Below are 6,270 nucleotides of genomic sequence, written 5' to 3'. Positions count from 1 at the left end.
ATATAAAGAGACATTTAAAATACTTCTATAATAAATAAATAAAAATAAGGCTTATCACAATATAATCATGTTATTCTGATCATATTATTCCAATGACTTATTATGTTAAAAGTAAAGTCTAATCATGTTAGCCAAACATAACCATATTTTTCATATTTGGTTGGTAATGCATTTCCCATATTTCTTTGAGACATATTTCTTTGAGACATAGCCAAACATTAGAAATATATTTTCCCAATTGCATCTAAATACTACCCAAATAGTGACAATCCATTTGCAGGTAATGTATTACGCCAATGATATATTTCACTGATAATATATTTCCAAGTATACAAACCCCTAATACATTGTCTGTGAGGTAATACATTACTTGCCAATGGATTGTCACTGTTTGGGTAATATTTAGATGCAACCTGGGAAATATATTACGCTTACTTGACACGGTTTAATATAGAATTGTCTACATTGCACCTTAAATTTGCTCTTACATTGTTCTTACTAAACATAACGATTTAATATAGAATTGTTACACACAATTATTCTTGTCGTTTGAATTTCAAAACAGATGGTTGTATCAGTATCATTGAATAAATACATAATTTCAAAAAAAAATTACTTCATGACTCACCTCAAGCCATCCAATTTGACATCTAATATTTGAGAACGATTGTGACCTCTATTCACAAAAGATAAATGGCCTCTTTGTAGGCATTCATATTTAATACTGAAATGGATATGTATAGATAGCATGACTATACCATGCTTGTCATGCCTCAAATAATAATAACTTAATAGTGTAAATTAATATTGGTCATAAACATTAAGTCAACTATTTTAGTCACAACCTTTAAATATCGTTAACTTGTAGTTTGAATAATAAATGGTGATGTATTTTAAAAAAAATTATTGTGAAATGGTAAAGTATTTTAAAAAATAGATTGAGTTATTGGAGGAGGCCAATGTGTAAGTAATTTATCACACTTCTTTATCTGTATCTAAACCCTAATCTCAAAATATCTTTTTTTTTTTCTAAAGAGTAATCATTATAATTTAAAATAAAATATAATTTATCTATGTTGACATAAACACAAATCCAAACAAATTCTTTTTTTTTTTTTTCAAAAGATTAAGTATTATTATAATTTACCTACAAGGCTTGTTGTAAGGAGATAGCACAGAGAAGAGAGGCTCGAAGAGGGACATAGAAAGGAGGCTCAAAGAGGGACAGAGAACAGAGACTGACTAAAGAGGACTCTCGAAGAGGGACAGAGAAAAGAGGCTAAGTAAAGAGGACTGACCATATCAGAAGGGCAAATATAAAACATTTGTTTTCCATGAAAGCAATGATGGGGAGCTTGAGAGAGAGGGAAGTGGTAGGCTTACCAGGTTGAAAGGGAAACGGGGACGTACGCAAGAGAGAGGGAAAATGGTTTTTTAAGATGCACGCAGTAGCACGTAAAAAGTTTTGTTTATTTAGACATACGCCGTAGATTAACGCTCGTAAAAAATTTCCCAGCCCTGGCGTGTAATAGATTTCAGGATATGTGAGGAAATATTGTATACTCTATTTTAATTTCCTTATTAATAAATGTATCCAAACAGTATAAATGTTGTATTTCGTAGTAATTATTTTTTGTAATATATTTTCAGGTACCCAAACGGCTACTTAATAATCTCGCAATTAGAAATACTTCATGCATATAGGGCTAGTACAGGTGGGCCTGAGATGGGCTTAGCTTGGCCTGTCCCATAGGGCGGCCCAAACCTGGTTTGGGCAATAGAGGTCGTGGCCCAATCGGGGTTGGGTTAGGCAAGGCCTAATAGACTTAAAGAAAAATAAATAAAAAAAACAAAATTGAGTAGGACCGGCGTAGCCATGAACCTAGGCCGGTCGGATGGCTTGGCGTTTGACTAAGATTTTGTGGCTTAGGCCCCTAATTTTTCATGGCTGGGGTTCTCTTAACAACCGAGCTGCATGCACTTTTAGACCCCAAAATTTGGGACCTTAACCTACTCAAAATAGCTCTAGCGGTAAAAAAGAACCATAACCCACACTTGAGGTGTACTCAAAACTTATAAGAACCATAACCCACACTTGAGGTGTACTCAAAACTTATTATTTTGAGAAATTACTTCAAGCCTACTTTGGTATAAAAATGTTTTTTTTTCTTTGGGGAAAATTTTTAAAAGAAAGTTTTTTGATGCAATATAACTTATTTTCTTCCGAGGCGAGTTGCTTGGACGAGTTTGAATAACTCGCACGAATTTAATCGTATTTTTAAGAAAAAAAAAGACAAAATATATATAATTTAGCTTGCCTCTTTTGAACATTAATTGTTGAATGGTGTAGTTGCTAGACTAATCCATTTTCGGTGCATCCATAACCAAGGATCTTGGCTTTGATTTTCATGAACTTATTTTTTTAACTCCTGTATTTTCCTTTATTATATTTTAACACTTCAAAACAAAAAAGTCTATTTTTGTAATGATCCTTTGAATCTCTCACATCCATGTGTGTACGACTCTAAAAGATCACCATTAAATTTGGTACAAATATCTATAAAAGTTATCATATATGTGTGGAACTTGACTTTTTTAGAGATCTGTGCCAAATTTAACGGTGATCTTTTAAAGTCCGACATACATGGGTGTGGGAAAGTCTCACATCCATGTGTATACAACTTCAAAAGATCACCATTAAATTTGGTACAGATATCTAAAAAAATTATCACATAAGTGTGGAACTTGACTTTTCTAAAGCTCTTTGCCAAATTTAATGGTGATCTTTAAAGATCCTACACACATGGGTGTAGACGGGTCTCAAAAGGTCATTTCCCTTATTATATATTAAAAAAAAGTACATAAATATCGTCATATTTTACATTATTACAAATTTATCAAATAGTTTTCATTATTTCATGTATGTCTATTTTTTACTTTTTATAACGCAATTTTTTATACATGGCAACTTTACCCTTTTTCGGACGTTGAAAAACCGAGTTAGAAAGTTTTTCGGATGTTCAATATCTAAAAATAAGCCGAAAGTTTAACTTTCACATTCCCATTTTCGAATGTTGAACATCCGAATTGGAGCGCTATGTCGATACATTGTATTCCTTATGAAAATGGTTTTGGATGTTGGACGTCCGAAAATATCACATTTTTGGATGTTGAACATCCGAAAATGATTTTGGATATTAGACATGCGAAAATATCATATTTTTGGATGTTCATCATCCGAAAATGACTGTAAAATTCTAGTGACTTTTTGGAAATTCAAAGTTATATTTTCGGATGTTGAATATCCAAAAAACCTTTCAATTCGGATATTCAACACCCGAAAATGGAAATGTGAATGTTAAAGCCTATTTTTAGATATTGAACATCCAAAAAACCCTTTAATTCGATTATTCAATATCTAAACATAAGTAAAGTCATCTTTTTTAAAAAATTACGTTACAAAAGAAGAAAACGGATATACATGTAATAACAAAAACTATTTGATACATCTATAATAACGCAAAATATAACAGGTGTATGCAATTTGTCCTATATTTTTAAGCTTCAAAAAAAAAAAACTCATGAACTAATTTTCTTAACTCGTGTATTTTCCTTTAATATATTTTAACACTTCCAAACAAAAAAATCTAAGAGTTTGATCCAAAATTTTAAAAATTCATCATCCAAGACAAGCTAATCATAAATATGGAAAAACAAATTTCACTTCGTACCTATTGAGCTACGGAAAAAATTTTCAAATTGTTGAAAAGATCTTCCTGGAAATAAAATCGCCAATGGCCCAGGAAAGGCCTTTACGTCGAGACAAATGTGTCTATCGGACCAAATTAATTGAGACCATTCTTTGTCGCGTCATTCATAGTTGCAGTAGGAACTGATGATCACTCGGGAACTGAAGCGTGATTCATCACCAATTGATGGTGGATGAAACACCTTTTCACATAAGGACGTGGTTAGCCGAGCATCCGGCTAGCCGGCGGGCTTGGCAATAAATATATTTTTTAAATATAATTTTATCTTGATTTTTAAAGCATATATAATTGAGCTTTAACACGAAGATCATGAATATGGAAAAAAATGAAATTGAAAATTAAAAATAATAATTGTATTAAAAAAACATTTGGATCTTTAATTACAGTTATTTTTAGATGGCTGCTTTATACTTCTGGTGTGCATAATGGAGAAATGCGGTAGAGCCCGCATGAAACAATTGTTCTTCAAATAATAAATCAGAGCTTTTAAGCGCATCATGTAAGACTAGAAAATTATAGAGTGCATCGCTTCACAGCATAACACGATCAATTTACAGGAGGGGGAAAGAAGGCAAACTTGGAAAAGAAACAAACTCAGTACAGATCTAATTCAGAAGGGGGGGGGGGGGGGGGGGGGGAAGAGGCAGATTGAAACCTTGAAAAGAAACAAACCCAGTAAAGAGAGAGCAAGATGGCTCACAACTAGCCCTGATTAAGGAACGAGGCGACCTGCTCCATGAACACCCTGGCCTTCTCACAGTCTGGCTTAAACAAGTGAAACACATGATCCTCCCCTTCAGTCTCCACAAGCTCTACCATCCCCTCCCACCCGCTCTCCTTCAATGCCTCATAATACTCTTTTCCCTTTTTGTTCAAAAAATCCAGCTCTGCAACGCACAACATCACCCTTTGACATCCAAGCTTCGTCAATGGCGTTGCCCTCTCCGCCTCCCAATTGACCCAGTGACTCTGCATAATACCAACATCTGGGCTAACTAGCCTCCAGACCATGTCCACAAACCCAATCTGTTCTTTTTCTGTATCACTCAAATTTGGTCCCCAGAAAAATGGATGGACTAATACTACCCCGCGCAATCTTATCTCTGACGGTGAGGTCCTCATCGCCATCTGATGTACGATATTGCCCCCGGCGCTGTCCCCGGCAAAGAACAAGCGGTCGAGGTCGGCATGGTCCCTCAGCCACTCGTCGGACAGACCAACGGTCCACTTGATAGCCTCCCATGAGTCGTCGTAGGAAGTTGGGAGCCGGTGCTCGGGGGCAAGACGATAATTCACGGAGACGATGATCACGCCTGCCTTCGCCGCCAGGGAATCCTGGTAAGGGTGGTAGTGAGGGGAGAAGGGGGACTCTATGATGAAACCTCCTCCATGGAAGTAGACAAGGGTGGGGAGTTTTTTGGTGGAGGAAAGGGCGGAGTGAGGGATGTAGAGACGGGCGGAGACATTGGGAGAGATGACGACGTCTTTGGAGGAGATTCCGGCATCGGATAGGGGAGACGGCGGCACGGTTTGGGTGCCGACGAGGCGCTCGATGGTGCCGTCGTTGTGGATGCGGAGGAAGGGAGGGTATTCTTCGAAGGTTTGGTCCACGGTTTCCATTGTTGATGAAAGAGGGAGGGCCAATTCCTATGGCTATGGTTATGGAGGTGTTTGCAGAGCAATGGACTTGGGACTTTTTTTTACTTTTAATGAAGAGAAAGTATACAGTAAATAAGAATTGTCGTCCTTGTAACACATTTATGATTATTTAACAATTAATTGGTAAATGCACCATAAAATATTATAGGGATAAGCTTTGTGTCGGGACGCAGCTCAGTGTTGACTCCTCCAAGGTTACTTTTTTAAAGTTTTTTTGCCAAGAAAGCTTGTATGGGAGAAATTTTGTTAAAAATTAATTATATAATAATATTATTAAAAGTCTTTGCTTAGGACATATTAGGTCATAATCATGTTAAAAAGGTAATGAGTTAATCTGATTCTTAGGCTCAAAATCCAATATCAAAATTTCCAACTTTCTAATGCATCCCAACCCTTAGATTTCACTTGTAATGACTATTGTAACATTTCCTTAATACCAGAGATTAATTATTTAAGGTCTGAGGAATACAACTGGTCTACAAAAGGAGAAAACCTATTAAATGGTGTACAATTTAAATGTAGTTTTATGCAGAAAACAGAGAAATTGAAGAAGTTTTTTGGGTCGAAATTGAGGCAGATTATGGCTATTGAAAAGTCATTGTCAGGTTCACCTATTTGGATAGTCGATTCATGAGTTTTCTGAATAGATGATATGGTTACCAATCTTTTTTTTTCTTTTTTTAAATTGCTTAAAAGAAAATTGTTTCATACGGGCTTGACCGCAGGACTACATATGCGATTAAAAAATGTGAAGCATCCATTTTAAAGATGAATACAAAAAAGGTATTCCATCTAAAAATATTAGAAAGTATCAATCTAAATGTTTTTTTTTTTTTTTATA

The 6,270-nt window shown here is 35.4% G+C and overlaps 1 pseudogene across 1 annotated transcript; it reads right to left on the bottom strand.

Moving 5' to 3' along the window:
* Window positions 1–4,254: 4,254 nt before the first annotated feature.
* LOC105421606 (putative carboxylesterase 2 pseudogene) lies at window positions 4,255–5,786 on the bottom strand (annotated as a pseudogene). Its single transcript, XR_016054525.1, has one exon. The product of XR_016054525.1 is annotated as a putative carboxylesterase 2 pseudogene (transcript).
* Between the last annotated feature and the right edge of the window lie 484 nt (window positions 5,787–6,270).

This window comes from Amborella trichopoda, chromosome 4 (genome assembly GCF_054954075.1).
Source record: "Amborella trichopoda isolate Santa Cruz 75 chromosome 4, AtrichopodaSantaCruz75HAP2 v2.0, whole genome shotgun sequence".
Lineage (NCBI taxonomy): Eukaryota > Viridiplantae > Streptophyta > Magnoliopsida > Amborellales > Amborellaceae > Amborella > Amborella trichopoda.
Note: the sequence above shows the minus strand (reverse complement) of the source record. Positions and strands in the feature narration are given on the sequence as shown.